At 45.1% G+C, this 24,022-nt stretch overlaps 1 long non-coding RNA gene across 1 annotated transcript; it reads left to right on the forward strand.

Annotated features, from left to right (window-relative positions):
• The first annotated feature begins 454 nt into the window (after positions 1-454).
• Positions 455-21,548, forward strand: LOC124029131. The gene is made up of 3 exons (XR_006837725.1): positions 455-566; positions 8,563-8,681; positions 20,271-21,548. It is a non-coding gene; the product is annotated as an uncharacterized LOC124029131 (long non-coding RNA).
• The last annotated feature ends 2,474 nt before the right edge of the window (positions 21,549-24,022 follow it).

A 24,022-nucleotide genomic window follows, 5' to 3' on the forward strand; every position in this document is an offset into this window, starting at 1 on the left:
GGTGCTGCTAGACAACATACTCAGAATGTTACCTGGTGATATGGTGCTGATAGACAACATACTCAGAATGTTACCTGGTGATATGGTGCTGCTAGACAACATACTCAGAATGTTACCTGGTGATATGGTGCTGTTAGACAACATACTCAGAATGTTACCTGGTGATATGGTGCTGATAGACAACATACTCAGAATGTTACCTGGTGATATGGTGCTGCTAGTGGTTTTTAATCCCTGAGATTAAACCTCTTAGATATCACATTCAACATTTTTTTTTATCCCAGATTAAACCTCTATAAAATCTCACATTCAGGTTTTTAATCCCAGTGTAAGGTCATTGTGGAAAATAAATGGTGTATTTTGTAAATGTTCTTAGTGTAAAGTGGGTTTAGGCCGGGTGTTTTTGTTTCATCTGTCCGTTTGGTTATCAGAGACTAAAAAAACGTCTCTTCATAACGTCCCTCTCTTCCTTGTCGTCCCGTAGATGAAAACGGGGAGGAGTCGGATGAACCTCCCAAAGTGGAAGTCCAGGAGATTAAGGAGACTGACGCGTTCTACTCCAAGAAGTAGGTCTCCTTTTACAGAAAAGTATGACTCTATACATCTGTAGGATCTGTCTTCGAATTACCCAATGGGATGTATTATGGGATGCATTATGGGATGTATTATGGGATGTATTATGGGATGTATTATGGGATGCATTATGGGATGCATTATGGGATGTATTATGGGATGCATTATGGGATGTATTATGGGATGCATTATGGGATGTATTATGGGATGCATTATGGGATGTATTATGGGATGCATTATGGGATGTATTATGGGATGCATTATGGGATGCATTATGGGATGTATTATGGGATGCATTATGGGATGTATTATAGCTCTATACATCTGTAGGATATGTCTTCAAATTACCCTATGGGATGCATTATGGGATGTATTATGGGATGTATTATGGGATGCATTATGGGATGCATTATGGGATGCATTATGGGATGCATTATGGGATGTATTATGGGATGCATTATGGGATGCATTATGGGATGCATTATGGGATGTATTATGGGATGCATTATGGGATGCATTATGGGATGCATTATGGGATGCATTATGGGATGCATTATGGGATGCATTATGGGATGTATTATGGGATGCATTATGGGATGCATTATGGGATGCATTATGGGATGCATTATGGGATGTATTATGGGATGCATTATGGGATGCATTATGGGATGCATTATGGGATGCATTATGGGATGCATTATGGGATGCATTATGGGATGTATTATGGGATGCATTATGGGATGCATTATGGGATGCATTATGGGATGCATTATGGGATGTATTATGGGATGCATTATGGGATGCATTATGGGATGCATTATGGGATGCATTATGGGATGCATTATGGGATGCATTATGGGATGTATTATAGCTCTATACATCTGTAGGATATGTCTTCAAATTACCCTATGGGATGCATTATGGGATGTATTATGGGATGCATTATGGGATGCATTATGGGATGCATTATGGGATGCATTATGGGATGCATTATGGGATGCATTATGGGATGCATTATGGGATGCATTATGGGATGCATTATGGGATGCATTATGGGATGCATTATGGGATGTATTATGGGATGCATTATGGGATGCATTATGGGATGCATTATGGGATGCATTATGGGATGCATTATGGGATGTATTATGGGATGCATTATGGGATGCATTATGGGATGCATTATGGGATGCTGTCATGCAGGTGAAAGAGGACCCAAAAGCGACTTAACAGAAACAGAGTTTATTTAAGTCCAAAACGGAATAACAGAAATCCTCTAGACTTGTAGAGGGGAAACAACTGGAGAAGCGGCCACAGACTGCAGGTCGCTCCGGGTAGGCGCAGGCCGTAGTCGACAGAGACACCTGCTCACACGCAGCATCTGATGAAGGCAAAAAAACACGACAGGACAGGGCGAAACGCAATCACAGCATGGTGAATACAATACAAGGAACCGACGGGACAGGAACGGATCACAAAGGAATAAATAGGGACTCTAATCAGGGGAAAGGATCGGGAACAGGTGTGGGAAGACTAAATGATGATTAGGGGAATAGGAACAGCTGGGAGCAGGAACGGAACGATAGAGAGAAGAGAGAGCGAGAGAGTGAGAGAGGGAGGGGAGAGAGAGGGATAGAAGGAGGGAAAGAACCAAATAAGACCAGCAGAGGGAAACGAATAGCATGGGGAGCACAGGGACAAGACATGATAATAAATGACAAACATGACAGTACCCCCCACTCACCGAGCGCCTCCTGGCGCACTCGAGGAGGAATCCTGGCGGCAACGGAGGAAATCATCGATGAGTGAACGGTCCAGCACGTCCCGAGACGGAACCCAACTCCTCTCCTCAGGACCGTAACCCTCCCAATCCACTAGGTATTGGTGACCCCGTCCCCGAGAACGCATGTCCATAATCTTATGTACCTTGTAAATAGGTGCGCTCGACAAGGACGGGAGGGGGGAGGGAAGACGAACGGGGGTGCGAAGAAAGGGCTTAACACAGGAGACATGGAAGACAGGATGGACGCGACGAAGATGTCGCGGAAGAAGCAGTCGCACAGCGACAGGATTGACGACCTGGGAGACACGGAACGGACCAATGAACCGCGGAGTCAACTTACGAGAAGCTGTCGTAAGAGGAAGGTTGCGAGTGGAAAGCCACACTCTCTGGCCGCAACAATACCTTGGACTCTTAATCCTGCGTTTATTGGCGGCTCTCACCGTCTGTGCCCTGTAACGGCAAAGTGCAGACCTCACCCTCCTCCAGGTGCGCTCACAACGTTGGACAAACGCTTGAGCGGAGGGAACGCTGGACTCGGCAAGCTGGGATGAGAACAGAGGAGGCTGGTAACCCAGACTACTCTGAAACGGAGATAACCCGGTAGCAGACGAAGGAAGCGACCATTGTGAGCGTATTCTGCCCAGGGGAGCTGTTCTGCCCAAGACGCAGGGTTTCTGAAAGAAAGGCTGCGTAGTATGCGACCAATCGTCTGATTGGCCCTCTCTGCTTGACCGTTAGACTGGGGATGAAACCCGGAAGAGAGACTGACGGACGCACCAATCAAACGACAGAACTCCCTCCAAAACTGTGACGTGAATTGCGGGCCTCTGTCTGAAACGGCGTCTAACGGGAGGCCATGAATTCTGAATACATTCTCAATAATGATTTGTGCCGTCTCCTTAGCGGAAGGAAGTTTAGCGAGGGGAATGAAATGTGCCGCCTTAGAGAACCTATCGACAACCGTCAGAATCACAGTCTTCCCCGCAGACAAAGGCAGACCGGTAATGAAGTCTAAGGCAATGTGAGACCATGGTCGAGAAGGAATGGGAGCGGTCTGAGACGACCGGCAGGAGGAGAGTTACCCGACTTAGTCTGCGCGCAGTCCGAACAAGCAGCCACGAAACGGCGCGTGTCACGCTCCTGAGTCGGCCACCAAAAGCGCTGGCGAATAGACGCAAGAGTGCCTCGAACACCGGGATGACCCGCTAACTTGGCAGAGTGAGCCCACTGAAGAACAGCCAGACGAGTGGAAACAGGAACGAAAAAGGAGGTTACTAGGACAAGCGCGCGGCGACGCAGTGTGCGTGAGTGCTTGCTTAACCTGTCTTTCAATTCCCCAGACTGTTAACCCGACAACACGCCCATAAGGAAGAATCCCCTCGGGATCAGTAGAAGCCACAGAAGAACTAAACAGACGGGATAAGGCATCAGGCTTGGTGTTCTTGCTACCCGGACGGTAAGAAATCACAAACTCGAAACGAGCGAAAAACAACGCCCAACGAGCTTGACGGGCATTAAGTCGTTTGGCAGAACGGATGTACTCAAGGTTCTTATGGTCTGTCCAAACGACAAAAGGAACGGTCGCCCCCTCCAACCACTGTCGCCATTCGCCTAGGGCTAAGCGGATGGCGAGCAGTTCACGGTTACCCACATCATAGTTGCGCTCAGATGGCGACAGGCGATGAGAAAAATAAGCGCAAGGATGAACCTTATCGTCAGACTGGAAGCGCTGGGATAGAATGGCTCCCACGCCTACCTCTGAAGGCGTCAACCTCGACAATGAATTGTCTAGTGACGTCAGGAGTAACGAGGATAGGAGCGGACGTAAAACGTTCTTTTAGAAGATCAAAAGCTCCCTGGGCGGAACCGGACCACTTAAAACACGTCTTGACAGAAGTAAGAGCTGTGAGAGGGGCAGCAACTTGACCGAAATTACGAATGAAACGCCGATAGAAATTAGCGAAACCTAAAAAGCGCTGCAACTCGACACGTGACCTTGGAACGGGCCAATCACTGACAGCTTGGACCTTAGCGGAATCCATCTGAATGCCTTCAGCGGAAATAACGGAACCGAGAAAAGTAACGGAGGAGACATGAAAAGAGCACTTCTCAGCCTTTACGTAGAGACAATTCTCTAAAAGGCGCTGTAGAACACGTCGAACGTGCTGAACATGAATCTCGAGTGACGGAGAAAAATCAGGATATCGTCAAGATAGACAAAAACAAAAATGTTCAGCATGTCTCTCAGAACATCATTAACTAATGCCTGAAAAACAGCTGGCGCATTGGCGAGACCGAACGGCAGAACCCGGTACTCAAAATGCCCTAACGGAGTGTTAAACGCCGTTTCCACTCGTCCCCCTCTCTGATGCGCACGAGATGGTAAGCGTTACGAAGGTCCAACTTAGTAAAGCACCTGGCTCCCTGCAGAATCTCGAAGGCTGATGACATAAGGGGAAGCGGATAACGATTCTTAACCGTTATGTCATTCAGCCCTCGATAATCCACGCAGGGGCGCAGAGTACCGTCCTTCTTTTTAACAAAAAGAACCCCGCCCCGGCCGGAGAAGAAGAAGGCACTATGGTACCGGCGTCAAGAGACACAGACAAATAATCCTCGAGAGCCTTACGTTCGGGAGCCGACAGAGAGTATAGTCTACCTCGAGGAGGAGTGGTCCCCGGAAGGAGATCAATACTACAATCATACGACCGGTGAGGAGGAAGGGAGTTGGCTCGGGACCGACTGAAGACCGTGCGCAGATCATGATATTCCTCCGGCACTCCTGTCAAATCGCCAGGTTCCTCCTGAGAAGTAGGGACAGAAGAAACGGGAGGGATGGCAGACATTAAACACTTCACATGACAAGAAACGTTCCAGGATAGGATAGAATTACTAGACCAATTAATAGAAGGATTATGACATACTAGCCAGGGATGACCCAAAACAACAGGTGTAAACGGTGAACGGAAAATCAAAAAAGAAATAGTCTCACTGTGGTTACCAGATACTGTGAGAGTTAAAGGTAGTGTCTCAAATTTGATACTGGGAAGATGACTACCATCTAAGGCAAACATGGGCGTAGGCCTGTCTAACGGTCTGAAAGGAATGTTATGTTTCCGAACCCATGCTTCGTCCATGAAACAACCCTCAGCCCCAGAGTCAATCAAAGCACTGCATGTAGCACCCGAACCGGTCCAGCGTAGATGGACCGACATAGTAGTACAAGATCTAGATGAAGGGACCTGAGTAGTAGCGCTCACCAGTAGCCCTCCGCTTACTGATGGGCTCTGGCCTCTTACTGGACATGAATTAACAAAATGTCCAGCAACTCCGCAATAGAGGCACAGGCGGTTGGTGATCCTCCGTTCCCTCTCCTTATTCGAGATGCGAATCCCTCCCAGCTGCATGGGCTCAGTCTCAAAGCCAGAGAAGGGAGATGGTTGCGATGCGGAGCAGGGAAACACCGTTGATGCGAGCTCTCTTCCACGAGCCCGGTGACGAAGATCTACCCGTCGTTCTATGCGGATGGCGAGAGCAATCAAAGAATCCACATCTGATGGAACCTCCCGGGAGAGAATCTCATCCTTAACCACTGCGTGGAGTCCCTCCAGAAAACGAGCGAGCAGCGCCGGCTCGTTCCACTCACTAGAGGCAGCAAGAGTGCGAAACTCAATGGAATAATCCGTTATGGACCGTTCACCTTGGCATAAGGAAGCCAGGGCCCTAGAAGCCTCCCCACCAAAAACTGAACGGTCAAAAACCCGAATCATCTCCTCTTTAAAGTTCTGGAATTTGTTAGAGCAATCAGCCCTTGCCTCCCAGATAGCTGTGCCCCATTCTCGAGCCCGGCCAGTAAGGAGTGAAATGACGTAAGCAACCCGAGCTCTCTCTCTAGAGTATGTGTTGGGTTGGAGAGAGAACACAATCTCACACTGCGTGAGAAAGGAGCGGCACTCAGTGGGCTGCCCGGAGTAGCAAGGTGGGTTATTAACCCTAGGTTCTGGAGGCTCGGCAGGCCAGGAAGTAACAGGTGGCACGAGACGTAGACTCTGGAACTGTCCAGAGAGGTCGGAAACCTGAGCAGCCAGGTTCTCCACGGCATGGCGAGCAGCAGACAATTCCTGCTCGTGTCTGCCGAGCATGGCTCCTTGGATCTCGACGGCAGTGTAACGAGCGTCTGAAGTCGCTGGGTCCATTCCTTGGTCGGTTCCTTCTGTCATGCAGGTGAAAGAGGACCCAAAAGCGACTTAACAGAAACAGAGTTTATTTAAGTCCAAAACGGAATAACAGAAATCCTCTAGACTTGTAGAGGGGAAACAACTGGAGAAGCGGCCACAGACTGCAGGTCGCTTCGGGTAGGCGCAGGCCGTAGTCGACAGAGACACCTGCTCACACGCAGCATCTGATGAAGGCAAAAAAACACGACAGGACAGGGCGAAACGCAATCACAGCATGGTGAATACAATACAAGGAACCGACGGGACAGGAACGGATCACAAAGGAATAAATAGGGACTCTAATCAGGGGAAAGGATCGGGAACAGGTGTGGGAAGACTAAATGATGATTAGGGGAATAGGAACAGCTGGGAGCAGGAACGGAACGATAGAGAGAAGAGAGAGCGAGAGAGTGAGAGAGGGAGGGGGAGAGAGAGGGATAGAAGGAGGGAAAGAACCAAATAAGACCAGCAGAGGGAAACGAATAGCATGGGGAGCACAGGGACAAGACATGATAATAAATGACAAACATGACAGATGCATTATGGGATGCATTATGGGATGTATTATGGGATGCATTATGGGATGTATTATGGGATGCATTATGGGATGCATTATGGGATGTATTATGGGATGCATTATGGGATGCATTATGGGATGCATTATGGGATGCATTATGGGATGTATTATGGGATGTATTATGGGATGCATTATGGGATGTATTATGGGATGCATTATGGGATGTATTATGGGATGTATTATGGGATGCATTATGGGATGCATTATGGGATGCATTATGGGATGCATTATGGGATGCATTATGGGATGTATTATGGGATGTATTATGGGATGCATTATGGGATGTATTATGGGATGCATTATGGGATGCATTATGGGATGCATTATGGGATGTATTATGGGATGCATTATGGGATGCATTATGGGATGTATTATAGCTCTATACATCTGTAGGATCTGTCTTCGAATTACCCAATGGGATATATTATGGGATGCATTATGGGATGTATTATAGCTCTATACATCTGTAGGATCTGTCTTCGAATTATCCAATGGGATATATTATGGGATGTATTATGGGATGCATTATGGCTCTATACATCTGTAGGATCTGTCTTCGAATTACCCAATGGGATATATTATGGGATGCATTATGGGATGTATTATAGCTCTATACATCTGTAGGATCTGTCTTCGAATTACCCAATGGGATATATTATGGGATGCATTATGGGATGTAATTATGGGATGTATTATGGGATGCATTATGGCTCTATACATCTGTAGGATCTGTCTTCGAATTACCCAATGGGATATATTATGGGATGTATTATGGGATGTAATTATGGGATGTAATTATGGGATGTAATTATGGGATGTAATTATGGGATGCGTTATGGGATGCGTTATGGGATGCGTTATGGGATGCGTTATGGGATGCATTATGGCTCACGGTTGACAGACGCTCTTGCAGTGTTATATTTCACCAGTGTGTTGCTTCAAGACCTTTTTCAACTCGCTGGAAAAGACTGAGTGACTATATTAGAATTGTACAATTGGGGCGGCAGGGTAGCCTAGTGGTTAGAGCGTTGGACTAGTAACCGGAAGGTTGCAAGTTCAAATCCCCGAGCTGACAAGGTACAAATCTGTCGTTCTGCCCCTAAACAGGCAGTTAACCCACTGTTCCTAGGCCGTCATTGAAAATAAGAATATATATAATATTCTTATGCTTATGAAACAGTAGATAAAACAGTGAATTAACTCGATGCTTTTGTATTTGTTACACACGTCCAGTATTTTTCAGAAATGGGTTTGTTCCAAACGAGGAACTTGACGTTAGTCGTGTGTGTGTGTGTGTGTGTGTGTGTGTGTGTGTGTGTGTGTGTGTGTGTGTGTGTGTGTGTGTGTGTGTGTGTGTGTGTGTGTGTGTGTGTGTGTGTGTGTGTGTGTGTGTGTGTGTGTGTGTGTTCCAGGTGTAAACTGTTCTATAAGAAAGAGACGGAGTTCAAGGAGAAGGGAGTTGGAACGCTGCATCTGAAAAACACCTCAGACGGAAAGACGCAGCTGCTAGTCCGCGCTGACACCAACCTGGGTATGTTATTAACCCTTATCTAGTCCGCGCTGACACCAACCTGGGTATGTTATTAACCCTTATCTAGTCCGCGCTGACACCAACCTGGGTATGTTATTAACCCTTATCTAGTCGCGCTGACACCAACCTGGGTATGTTATTAACCCTTATCTAGTCCGCGCTGACACCAACCTGGGTATGTTATTAACCCTTATCTAGTCCGCGCTGACACCAACCTGGGTATGTTATTAACCCTTATCTAGTCCGCGCTGACACCAACCTGGGTATGTTATTAACCCTTATCTAGTCCGCGCTGACACCAACCTGGGTATGTTATTAAACCTTATCTAGTCCGCGCTGACACCAACCTGGGTATGTTATTAACCCTTATCTAGTCCGCGCTGACACCAACCTGGGTATGTTATTAACCCTTATCTAGTCCGCGCTGACACCAACCTGGGTATGTTATTAACCCTTATCTAGTCCGCGCTGACACCAACCTGGGTATGTTATTAACCCTTATCTAGTCCGCGCTGACACCAACCTGGGTATGTTATTAACCCTTATCTAGTCCGCGCTGACACCAACCTGGGTATGTTATTAACCCTTATCTAGAGACCACTGACACCAACCTGGGTATGTTATTAACCCTTATCTAGAGACCGCTGACACCAACCTGGGTATGTTATTAACCCTTATCTAGAGACCGCTGACACCAACCTGGGTATGTTATTAACCCTTATCTAGAGACCGCTGACACCAACCTGGGTATGTTATTAAACCTGATTAAACCTTATCTAGAGACCGCTGACACCAACCTGGGTATGTTATTAACCCTTATCTAGAGACCGCTGACACCAACCTGGGTATGTTATTAAACCTGATTAAACCTTATCTAGAGACCGCTGACACCAACCTGGGTATGTTATTAACCCTTATCTAGAGACCGCTGACACCAACCTGGGTATGTTATTAACCCTTATCTAGAGACCGCTGACACCAACCTGGGTATGTTATTAACCCTTATCTAGAGACCGCTGACACCAACCTGGGTATGTTATTAACCCTTATCTAGTCAGCGCTGACACCAACCTGGGTATGTTATTAACCCTTATCTAGTCCGCGCTGACACCAACCTGGGTATGTTATTAACCCTTATCTAGTCCGCGCTGACACCAACCTGGGTATGTTATTAAACCTTATCTAGAGACCGCTGACACCAACCTGGGTATGTTATTAAACCTTATTAAACCTTATCTAGAGACCGCTGACACCAACCTGGGTATGTTATTAAACCTGATTAAACCTTATCTAGAGTCCGCTGACACCAACCTGGGTATGTTATTAAACCTGATTAAACCTTATCTAGAGACCACTGACACCAACCTGGGTATGTTATTAAACCTTATCTAGTCCGTGCTGACACCAACCTGGGTATGTTATTAAACCTTATCTAGAGACCACTGACACCAACCAGGGGATGTTATTAAACCTGATTAAACCTTATCTAGAGACCGCTGACACCAACCTGGGTATGTTATTAAACCTTATCTAGAGACCACTGACACCAACCAGGGGATGTTATTAAACCTGATTAAACCTTATCTAGAGACTGCTGACACCAACCTGGGTATGTTATTAAACCTGATTAAACCTTATCTAGAGACCGCTGACACCAACCTGGGTATGTTATTAAACCTGATTAAACCTTATCTAGAGACCGCTGACACCAACCTGGGTATGTTATTAAACCTTATCTACAGACCGCTGACACCAACCTGGGTATGTTATTAAACCTGATTAACCCTTATCTAGAGACCGCTGACACCAACCTGGGTATGTTATTAAACCTGATTAAACCTTATCTAGAGACTGCTGACACCAACCTGGGTATGTTATTAAACCTGATTAAACCTTATCTAGAGACCACTGACACCAACCTGGGTATGTTATTAAACCTTATCTAGAGACCACTGACACCAACCTGGGTATGTTATTAAACCTGTTTAAACCTTATCTAGAGACCACTGACACCAACCTGGGTATGTTATTAAACCTTATCTAGAGACCACTGACACCAACCTGGGTATGTTATTAAAACTGATTAAACCTTATCTAGAGACCGCTGACACCAACCTGGGTATGTTATTAAACCTGATTAAACCTTATCTAGAGACCGCTGACACCAACCTGGGTATGTTATTAAACCTGATTAAACCTTATCTAGAGACTGCTGACACCAACCTGGGTATGTTATTAAACCTGATCTAGAGACCACTGACACCAACCTGGGTATGTTATTAAACCTGATTAAACCTTATCTAGAGACAGCTGACACCAACCTGGGTATGTTATTAAACCTTATCTACAGACCGCTGACACCAACCTGGGTATGTTATTAAACCTGATTAACCCTTATCTAGAGACCGCTGACACCAACCTGGGTATGTTATTAAACCTGATTAAACCTTATCTAGAGACTGCTGACACCAACCTGGGTATGTTATTAAACCTGATTAAACCTTATCTAGAGACCACTGACACCAACCTGGGTATGTTATTAAACCTTATCTAGAGACCACTGACACCAACCTGGGTATGTTATTAAACCTGTTTAAACCTTATCTAGAGACCACTGACACCAACCTGGGTATGTTATTAAACCTTATCTAGAGACCACTGACACCAACCTGGGTATGTTATTAAAACTGATTAAACCTTATCTAGAGACTGCTGACACCAACCTGGGTATGTTATTAAACCTGATTAAACCTTATCTAGAGACCGCTGACACCAACCTGGGTATGTTATTAAACCTGATTAAACCTTATCTAGAGACTGCTGACACCAACCTGGGTATGTTATTAAACCTGATCTAGAGACCACTGACACCAACCTGGGTATGTTATTAAACCTGATTAAACCTTATCTAGAGACCGCTGACACCAACCTGGGTATGTTATTAAACCTTATCTAGAGACTGCTGACACCAACCTGGGTATGTTATTAAACCTGATTAAACCTTATCTAGAGACCGCTGACACCAACCTGGGTATGTTATTAAACCTGATTAAACCTTATCTAGAGACCGCTGACACCAACCTGGGTATGTTATTAAACCTTATCTAGAGACCGCTGACACCAACCTGGGTATGTTATTAAACCTGATTAAACCTTATCTAGAGACCGCTGACACCAACCTGGGTATGTTATTAAACCTTATCTAGAGACCGCTGACACCAACCTGGGTATGTTATTAAACCTGATTAAACCTTATCTAGAGACCACTGACACCAACCTGGGTATGTTATTAAACCTTATCTAGAGACCACTGACACCAACCTGGGTATGTTATTAAACCTGATTAAACCTTATCTAGAGACCACTGACACCAACCTGGGTATGTTATTAAACCTTATCTAGAGACCACTGACACCAACCTGGGTATGTTATTAAACCTGATTAAACCTTATCTAGAGACCGCTGACACCAACCTGGGTATGTTATTAAACCTTATTAAACCTTATCTAGAGACTACTGACACCAACCTGGGTATGTTATTAAACCTTATCTAGAGACTGCTGACACCAACCTGGGTATGTTATTAAACCTTATCTAGAGACTGCTGACACCAACCTGGGTATGTTATTAAACCTTATCTAGAGACCTCTGACACCAACCTGGGTATGTTATTAAACCTGATTAAACCTTATCTAGAGACCGCTGACACCAACCTGGTTATGTTATTAAACCTTATCTAGAGACCGCTGACACCAACCTGGGTATGTTATTAAACCTGATTAAACCTTATCTAGAGACCGCTGACACCAACCTGGGTATGTTATTAAACCTTATCTAGAGACTGCTGACACCAACCTGGGTATGTTATTAAACCTTATCTAGAGACCACTGACACCAACCTGGGTATGTTATTAAACCTTATCTAGAGACCACTGACACCAACCTGGGTATGTTATTAAAACTGATTAAACCTTATCTAGAGACCGCTGACACCAACCTGGGTATGTTATTAAACCTGATTAAACCTTATCTAGAGACTGCTGACACCAACCTGGGTATGTTATTAAACCTGATTAAACCTTATCTAGAGACCACTGACACCAACCTGGGTATGTTATTAAACCTTATCTAGAGACCACTGACACCAACCTGGGTATGTTATTAAACCTGTTTAAACCTTATCTAGAGACCACTGACACCAACCTGGGTATGTTATTAAACCTTATCTAGAGACCACTGACACCAACCTGGGTATGTTATTAAAACTGATTAAACCTTATCTAGAGACTCGCTGACACCAACCTGGGTATGTTATTAAACCTGATTAAACCTTATCTAGAGACCGCTGACACCAACCTGGGTATGTTATTAAACCTGATTAAACCTTATCTAGAGACTGCTGACACCAACCTGGGTATGTTATTAAACCTGATCTAGAGACCACTGACACCAACCTGGGTATGTTATTAAACCTGATTAAACCTTATCTAGAGACAGCTGACACCAACCTGGGTATGTTATTAAACCTTATCTACAGACCGCTGACACCAACCTGGGTATGTTATTAAACCTGATTAACCCTTATCTAGAGACCGCTGACACCAACCTGGGTATGTTATTAAACCTGATTAAACCTTATCTAGAGACTGCTGACACCAACCTGGGTATGTTATTAAACCTGATTAAACCTTATCTAGAGACCACTGACACCAACCTGGGTATGTTATTAAACCTTATCTAGAGACCACTGACACCAACCTGGGTATGTTATTAAACCTGTTTAAACCTTATCTAGAGACCACTGACACCAACCTGGGTATGTTTGATTAAACCTTATCTAGAGACCACTGACACCAACCTGGGTATGTTATTAAAACTGATTAAACCTTATCTAGAGACTGCTGACACCAACCTGGGTATGTTATTAAACCTGATTAAACCTTATCTAGAGACCGCTGACACCAACCTGGGTATGTTATTAAACCTGATTAAACCTTATCTAGAGACTGCTGACACCAACCTGGGTATGTTATTAAACCTGATCTAGAGACCACTGACACCAACCTGGGTATGTTATTAAACCTGATTAAACCTTATCTAGAGACCGCTGACACCAACCTGGGTATGTTATTAAACCTGATTAAACCTTATCTAGAGACCGCTGACACCAACCTGGGTATGTTATTAAACCTGATTAAACCTTATCTAGAGACCGCTGACACCAACCTGGGTATGTTATTAAACCTTATCTAGAGACCGCTGACACCAACCTGGGTATGTTATTAAACCTGATTAAACCTTATCTAGAGACCGCTGACACCAACCTGGGTATGTTATTAAACCTTATCTAGAGACCGCTGACACCAACCTGGGTATGTTATTAAACCTGATTAAACCTTATCTAGAGACCACTGACACCAACCTGGGTATGTTATTAAACCTTATCTAGAGACCACTGACACCAACCTGGGTATGTTATTAAACCTGATTAAACCTTATCTAGAGACCACTGACACCAACCTGGGTATGTTATTAAACCTTATCTAGAGACCACTGACACCAACCTGGGTATGTTATTAAACCTGATTAAACCTTATCTAGAGACCGCTGACACCAACCTGGGTATGTTATTAAACCTTATTAAACCTTATCTAGAGACTACTGACACCAACCTGGGTATGTTATTAAACCTTATCTAGAGACTGCTGACACCAACCTGGGTATGTTATTAAACCTTATCTAGAGACTGCTGACACCAACCTGGGTATGTTATTAAACCTTATCTAGAGACCTCTGACACCAACCTGGGTATGTTATTAAACCTGATTAAACCTTATCTAGAGACCGCTGACACCAACCTGGTTATGTTATTAAACCTTATCTAGAGACCGCTGACACCAACCTGGGTATGTTATTAAACCTGATTAAACCTTATCTAGAGACCGCTGACACCAACCTGGGTATGTTATTAAACCTTATCTAGAGACCACTGACACCAACCTGGGTATGTTATTAAACCTTATCTAGAGACCACTGACACCAACCTGGGTATGTTATTAAACCTTATCTAGAGACCACTGACACCAACCTGGGTATGTTATTAAAACTGATTAAACCTTATCTAGAGACCGCTGACACCAACCTGGGTATGTTATTAAACCTGATTAAACCTTATCTAGAGACCACTGACACCAACCTGGGTATGTTATTAAACCTGATTAAACCTTATCTAGAGACTGCTGACACCAACCTGGGTATGTTATTAAACCTGATCTAGAGACCACTGACACCAACCTGGGTATGTTATTAAACCTGATTAAACCTTATCTAGAGACCGCTGACACCAACCTGGGTATGTTATTAAACCTTATCTAGAGACCGCTGACACCAACCTGGGTATGTTATTAAACCTGATTAAACCTTATCTAGAGACCGCTGACACCAACCTGGGTATGTTATTAAACCTGATTAAACCTTATCTAGAGACCGCTGACACCAACCTGGGTATGTTATTAAACCTTATCTAGAGACCGCTGACACCAACCTGGGTATGTTATTAAACCTTATCTAGAGACCGCTGACACCAACCTGGGTATGTTATTAAACCTGATTAAACCTTATCTAGAGACCGCTGACACCAACCTGGGTATGTTATTAAACCTTATCTAGAGACCGCTGACACCAACCTGGGTATGTTATTAAACCTGATTAAACCTTATCTAGAGACCACTGACACCAACCTGGGTATGTTATTAAACCTTATCTAGAGACCACTGACACCAACCTGGGTATGTTATTAAACCTGATTAAACCTTATCTAGAGACCACTGACACCAACCTGGGTATGTTATTAAACCTTATCTAGAGACCACTGACACCAACCTGGGTATGTTATTAAACCTGATTAAACCTTATCTAGAGACCGCTGACACCAACCTGGGTATGTTATTAAACCTTATTAAACCTTATCTAGAGACTACTGACACCAACCTGGGTATGTTATTAAACCTTATCTAGAGACTGCTGACACCAACCTGGGTATGTTATTAAACCTTATCTAGAGACTGCTGACACCAACCTGGGTATGTTATTAAACCTTATCTAGAGACCTCTGACACCAACCTGGGTATGTTATTAAACCTGATTAAACCTTATCTAGAGACCGCTGACACCAACCTGGTTATGTTATTAAACCTTATCTAGAGACCGCTGACACCAACCTGGGTATGTTATTAAACCTGATTAAACCTTATCTAGAGACCGCTGACACCAACCTGGGTATGTTATTAAACCTTATCTAGAGACTGCTGACACCAACCTGGGTATGTTATTAAACCTTATCTAGAGACCGCTGACACCAACCTGGGTATGTTATTAAACCTTATCTAGAGACTGCTGACACCAACCTGGGTATGTTATTAAACCTTATCTAGAGACCGCTGACACCAACCTGGGTATGTTATTAAACCTGATTAAACCTTATCTAGAGACCGCTGACACCAACCTGGGTATGTTATTAAACCTGATTAAACCTTATCTAGAGACCACTGACACCAACCTGGGTATGTTATTAAACCTTATCTAGAGACCACTGACACCAACCTGGGTATGTTATTAAACCTGATTAAACCTTATCTAGAGACCACTGACACCAACCTGGGTATGTTATTAAACCTTATCTAGAGACCACTGACACCAACCTGGGTATGTTATTAAAACTGATTAAACCTTATCTAGAGACCGCTGACACCAACCTGGGTATGTTACTAAACCTGATTAAACCTTATCTAGAGACCGCTGACACCAACCTGGGTATGTTATTAAACCTGATTAAACCTTATCTAGAGGCTGCTGACACCAACCTGGGTATGTTATTAAACCTGATCTAGAGACCACTGACACCAACCTGGGTATGTTATTAAACCTGATTAAACCTTATCTAGAGACCGCTGACACCAACCTGGGTATGTTATTAAACCTTATCTAGAGACCGCTGACACCAACCTGGGTATGTTATTAAACCTGATTAAACCTTATCTAGAGACCGCTGACACCAACCTGGGTATGTTATTAAACCTGATTAAACCTTATCTAGAGACCGCTAACACCAACCTGGGTATGTTATTAAACCTTATCTAGAGACCGCTGACACCAACCTGGGTATGTTATTAAACCTGATTAAACCTTATCTAGAGACCACTGACACCAACCTGGGTATGTTATTAAACCTTATCTAGTCCGCGCTGACACCAACCTGGGTATCTTATTAAACCTTATCTAGAGACCACTGACACCAACCAGGGGATGTTATTAAACCTGATTAAACCTTATCTAGAGACCGCTGACACCAACCTGGGTATGTTATTAAACCTTATCTAGAGACCACTGACACCAACCAGGGGATGTTATTAAACCTGATTAAACCTTATCTAGAGACTGCTGACACCAACCTGGGTATGTTATTAAACCTGATGAAACCTTATCTAGAGACCACTGACACCAACCTGGGTATGTTATTAAACCTTATCTAGAGACCGCTGACACCAACCTGGGTATGTTATTAAACCTTATCTAGAGACTGCTGACACCAACCTGGGTATGTTATTAAACCTTATCTAGAGACCACTGACACCAACCTGGGTATGTTATTAAAACTGATTAAACCTTATCTAGAGACCGCTGACACCAACCTGGGTATGTTATTAAACCTGATTAAACCTTATCTAGAGACCGCTGACACCAACCTGGGTATGTTATTAAACCTGATTAAACCTTATCTAGAGGCTGCTGACACCAACCTGGGTATGTTATTAAACCTGATCTAGAGACCACTGACACCAACCTGGGTATGTTATTAAACCTGATTAAACCTTATCTAGAGACCGCTGACACCAACCTGGGTATGTTATTAAACCTTATCTAGAGACCGCTGACACCAACCTGGGTATGTTATTAAACCTGATTAAACCTTATCTAGAGACCGCTGACACCAACCTGGGTATGTTATTAAACCTTATCTAGAGACCGCTGACACCAACCTGGGTATGTTATTAAACCTGATTAAACCTTATCTAGAGACTGCTGACACCAACCTGGGTATGTTATTAAACCTTATCTAGAGACTGCTGACACCAACCTGGTATGTTATTAAACCTTATCTAGAGACTGCTGACACCAACCTGGGTATGTTATTAAACCTTATCTAGAGACCGCTGACACCAACCTGGGTATGTTATTAAATCTTATCTAGAGACTGCTGACACCAACCTGGGTATGTTATTAAACCTGATTAAACCTTATCTAGAGACCGCTGGCACCAACCTGGGTATGTTATTAAACCTTATCTAGAGACTGCTGACACCAACCTGGGTATGTTATTAAACCTTATCTAGAGACTGCTGACACCAACCTGGGTATGTTATTAAACCTTATCTAGAGACCGCTGACACCAACCTGGGTATGTTATTAAACCTGATTAAACCTTATCTAGAGACTGCTGACACCAACCTGGGTATGTTATTAAACCTTATCTAGAGACCGCTGACACCAACCTGGGTATGTTATTAAACCTGATTAAACCTTATCTAGAGACCGCTGACACCAACCAGGGTATGTTATTAAACCTGATTAAACCTTATCTAGAGACCGCTGACACCAACCTGGGTATGTTATTAAACCTTATCTAGAGACTGCTGACACCAACCTGGGTATGTTATTAAACCTTATCTAGAGACCGCTGACACCAACCTGGGTATGTTATTAAACCTGATTAAACCTTATCTAGAGACCGCTGACACCAACCTGGGTATGTTATTAAACCTGATTAAACCTTATCTAGAGACCGCTGACACCAACCTGGGTATGTTATTAAACCTTATCTAGAGACCGCTGACACCAACCTGGGTATGTTATTAAACCTTATCTAGAGACCACTGACACCAACCTGGGTATGTTATTAAACCTTATCTAGAGACCACTGACCCCAACCTGGGTATGTTATTAAACCTTATCTAGAGACCACTGACACCAACCAGGGTATGTTATTAAACCTTATCTAGAGACCGCTGACACCAACCAGCCTTATTAAACCTGATTAAACCTTATCTAGAGACCGCTGACACCAACCTGGGTATGTTATTAAACCTTATCTAGAGACTGCTGACACCAACCTGGGTATGTTATTAAACCTTATCTAGAGACCACTGACACCAACCAGGGTATGTTATTAAACCTTATCTAGAGACCGCTGACACCAACCAGCCTTATTAAACCTTACCGCATTAAGCCTTATTAAACCTTATTAAACCTTACTAAACCTTACTGCATTAAGCCTTATTAAACCTTATTAAACCTTACTAAACCTTACTGCATTAAGCCTTATTAAACCTTATTAAACCTTACTGCATTAAGCCTTATTAAACCTTATTAAGCCTTATTAAACCTTACTGCATTAAGCCTTATTAAACCTTATTAAGCCTTATTAAACCTTACTGCATTACACCTTATTAAACCTTATTAAACCTTACTGCATTAAGCCGTATTAAACCTTATTAAACCTTACTGCATTAAGCCTTATTAAACCTTACTGCATTAAGCCTTATTAAGCATTATTAAACCTTACTGCATTAAGCCTTATTAAGCCTTATTAAGCCTTATTAAACCTTATTAAACCTTACTGCATTAAGCCTTATTAAGCCTTATTAAACCTTACTGCATTAAGCCTTATTAAACCTTATTAAACCTTACTGCATTAAACCTTATTAAACCTTACTGCATTAAGCCTTATTAAACCTTACTGCATTAAGCCTTATTAAGCCTTATTAAACCTTACTGCATTAAGCCTTATTAAGCCTTATTAAACCTTACTGCATTAAGCCTTATTAAGCCTTATTGCATTGTCTTATTAAACCTTATTAAACCTTACTGCATTAAGCCTTATTAAACCTTATTAAACCTTACTGCATTAAACCTTATTAAACCTTGCTGCATTAAGCCTTATTAAACCTTATTAAACTTTACTGCATTAAACCTTATTAAACCTTACTGCATTAAACCTTATTAAACCTTACTGCATTAAACCTTATTAAACCTTACTGCATTAAGCCTTATTAAACCTTACTTACAGGTAACATCCTGTTGAACATCATGGTCCAGCCCTCATCAATAACACCCCCTCCCCCTCTCTCTCTCCTCCAGGTAACATCCTGTTGAACATCATGGTCCATCCCTCATCAATAACACCCCCTCCCCCTCTCTCTCTCCTCCAGGTAACATCCTGTTGAACATCATGGTCCAGCCCTCATCAATAACACCCCCTCTCTCTCTCCTCCAGGTAACATCCTGTTGAACATCATGGTCCAGCCCTCATCAATAACACCCCCCATCTCTCTCCTCCAGGTAACATCCTGTTGAACATCATGGTCCAGCCCTCATCAATAACACCCCCCATCTCTCTCCTCCAGGTAACATCCTGTTGAACATCATGGTCCAGCCCTCATCAATAACACCCCCCATCTCTCTCCTCCAGGTAACATCCTGTTGAACATCATGGTCCAGCCCTCATCAATAACACCCCCATCTCTCCTCCAGGTAACATCCTGTTGAACATCATGGTCCAGCCCTCCATCCTCTGCTCCAGAATGGGAAAGAACAACGTGATGGTGATGTGTGTTCCTAACCCTGTCGTGGACCACAACAACCCTACCAACCCTGTCGCCATGCTGATCAGGGTCAAAACAGGAGAGGACGCTGACGAACTGCACAACATACTGGAGGAGAAGAAAGCTTAGAGGACGAGCCACCTGAAGGGGGGTACAGGCTGCCCCCACTCCACCCTTCTGCCTATCAACTAACCCCAGGGCCAGTCCTGTACCCCTCCACCCCAGGGCCAGTCCTGTACCCCTCCACCCCAGGGCCAGTCCTGTACCCCTCCACCCCAGGGCCAGTCCTGTACCCCTCCACCCCAGGGCCAGTCCTGTACCCCTCCACCCCAGGGCCAGTCCTGTACCCCTCCACCCCAGGGCCAGTCCTGTACCCCTCCACCCCAGGGCCAGTCCTGTACCCCTCCATCCTAGGGCCAGTCCTGTACCCCTCCACCCCAGGGCCAGTCCTGTACCCCTCCACCCCAGTCCCCTAGCCCCTCCACACCAGGCCCCTAGCCCCTCCACCCCAGGCCCCTAGCCCCTCCACCCCAGGGCCAGTCCCCTAGCCCCTCCACCCCAGGCCCCTAGCCCCTCCACCCCAGGGCCAGTCCTGTACCTCTAGCCCCTCCACCCCAGGCCCCTAGCCCCTCCACCCCAGGGCCAGTCCTGTACCCCTAGCCCCTCCACCCCAGGCCCCTAGCCCCTCCACCCCAGGCCCCTAGCCCCTCCACCCCAGGGCCAGTCCTGTACCCCCTAGCCCCTCCACCCCAGGCCCCTAGCCCCTCCACCCCAGGCCCCTAGCCCCTCCACCCCAGGTCATGTTTATTTTAACCCTCTTTATCCTTGCCTGTCTCACTGACAACTCTCCAATCTGGAATGGACCCTATTCCCTATCTAGTGCACTACTAGACCAACTATGTCATCTGGAACTAGTGAACTAGAAAGGGGTTAGGAGGCCATTTTGTCATGTGATGCCAGAGGGGTCGTCTACAACAAGTTTTATCTTCACACACCTGGACTGGACACACCTGGACTAAACTCACCTGGACTAAACTCACCTGGACTAAACTCACCTGTACTAGACACACTGTAACACAGAGACTCACCTGGACTAAACTCACCTGTACTAGACACACTGTCACACAGAGACTCACCTGGACTAGACCCACCTGGACTAGATACACTGTAACACAGAGACACACCTGGACTAGACACACCTGGACTAGACACACCTGGAGTAGACACACACCTGGACTAGATACACTGTAACACAGAGACACACCTGGACTAGACACACCTGGACTAGACACACTGTAACACAGACACACCTGGACTAGACACACCTGGACTAGATACACTGTAACACAGACACACCCCTGGACTAGACACACCTGGACTAGACACACCTGGACTAGACACACCTGGACTAGATACACTGTAACACAGAGACACACCTGGACTAGACACACCTGGACTAGATACACACTAACACAGACATACCTGGAGTAGACACACACCTGGACTAGACTCACCTGGACTAGACACACACCTGGACTAGAAACACTGTAACACAGAGACACACCTGGACTAGACACACACCTGGACTAGACCCACCTGGAGTAGACACACACCTGGACTAGACCCACCTGGACTAGATACACTGTAACACAGAGACACACCTGGACTAGACACACCTGGACTAGATACACTGTAACACAGAGACTCACCTGGACTAGACCCACCTGGACTAGACACACACCTGGACTAGACACACTGTAACACAGAGACACACCTGGACTAGACACACCTGGACTAGACACACTGTAACACAGAGATACACCTGGACTAGATACACTGTAACACAGAGACACACCTGGACTAGACACACCTGGACTAGACACACTGTAACACAGAGACACACCTGGACTAGACACACCTGGACTAGACACACCTGGACTAGACACACTGTAACACAGAGATACACCTGGACTAGATACACTGTAACACAGAGACACACCTGGACTAGACACACCTGGACTAGACACACCTGGACTAGACACACTAACACAGAGACACACCTGGACTAGACACACTGTAACACAGAGACACACCTGGACTAGACACACCTGGACTAGACACACCTGGACTAGACACACCTGGACTAGACACACCTGGACTAGACACACTGTAACACAGAGACACACCTGGACTAGACACACCTGGACTAGATACACTGTAACACAGACACACCCCTGGACTAGACACACCTGGACTAGACACACCTGGACTAGACACACCTGGACTAGATACACTGTAACACAGAGACACACCTGGACTAGACACACCTGGACTAGATACACACTAACACAGACATACCTGGAGTAGACACACACCTGGACTAGACTCACCTGGACTAGACACACACCTGGACTAGAAACACTGTAACACAGAGACACACCTGGACTAGACACACACCTGGACTAGACCCACCTGGAGTAGACACACACCTGGACTAGACCCACCTGGACTAGATACACTGTAACACAGAGACACACCTGGACTAGACACACCTGGACTAGATACACTGTAACACAGAGACTCACCTGGACTAGACCCACCTGGACTAGACACACACCTGGACTAGACACACACCTGGACTAGACACACTGTAACACAGAGACACACCTGGACTAGACACACCTGGACTAGACACACCTGGACTAGACACACTGTAACACAGAGATACACCTGGACTAGATACACTGTAACACAGAGACACACCTGGACTAGACACACCTGGACTAGACACACTGTAACACAGAGACACACCTGGACTAGACACACCTGGACTAGACACACCTGGACTAGACACACTGTAACACAGAGATACACCTGGACTAGATACACTGTAACACAGAGACACACCTGGACTAGACACACCTGGACTAGACACACCTGGACTAGACACACTAACACAGAGACACACCTGGACTAGACACACTGTAACACAGAGACACACCTGGACTAGACACACCTGGACTAGACACACCTGGACTAGACACACCTGGACTAGACACACCTGGACTAGACACACCTGGACTAGACACACTGTAACACAGAGACACACCTGGACTAGACACACCTGGACTAGACACACTGTAACACAGAGACGCACCTGGACTAGACACACCTGGACTAGACACACCTGGACTAGACACACTGTAACACAGAGACGCACCTGGACTAGACACACCTGGACTAGACACACCTGGACTAGACACACTGTAACACAGAGACACACCTGGACTAGACACACCTGGACTAGACACACCTGGACTAGACACACTGTAACACAGAGACACACCTGGACTAGACACACCTGGACTAGACACACCTGGACTAGACACACTGTAACACAGAGACACACCTGGACTAGACACACCTGGACTAGACACACTGTAACACAGACACACCTGGACTAGACACACCTGGACTAGATACACTGTAACACAGACACACCCCTGGACTAGACACACCTGGACTAGACACACCTGGACTAGACACACCTGGACTAGATACACTGTAACACAGAGACACACCTGGACTAGACACACCTGGACTAGATACACACTAACACAGACATACCTGGAGTAGACACACACCTGGACTAGACTCACCTGGACTAGACACACACCTGGA

The sequence above is a fragment of the Oncorhynchus gorbuscha genome, unplaced genomic scaffold (assembly GCF_021184085.1).
Source record: "Oncorhynchus gorbuscha isolate QuinsamMale2020 ecotype Even-year unplaced genomic scaffold, OgorEven_v1.0 Un_scaffold_5609, whole genome shotgun sequence".
Classification (NCBI taxonomy): Eukaryota; Metazoa; Chordata; class Actinopteri; order Salmoniformes; family Salmonidae; genus Oncorhynchus; species Oncorhynchus gorbuscha.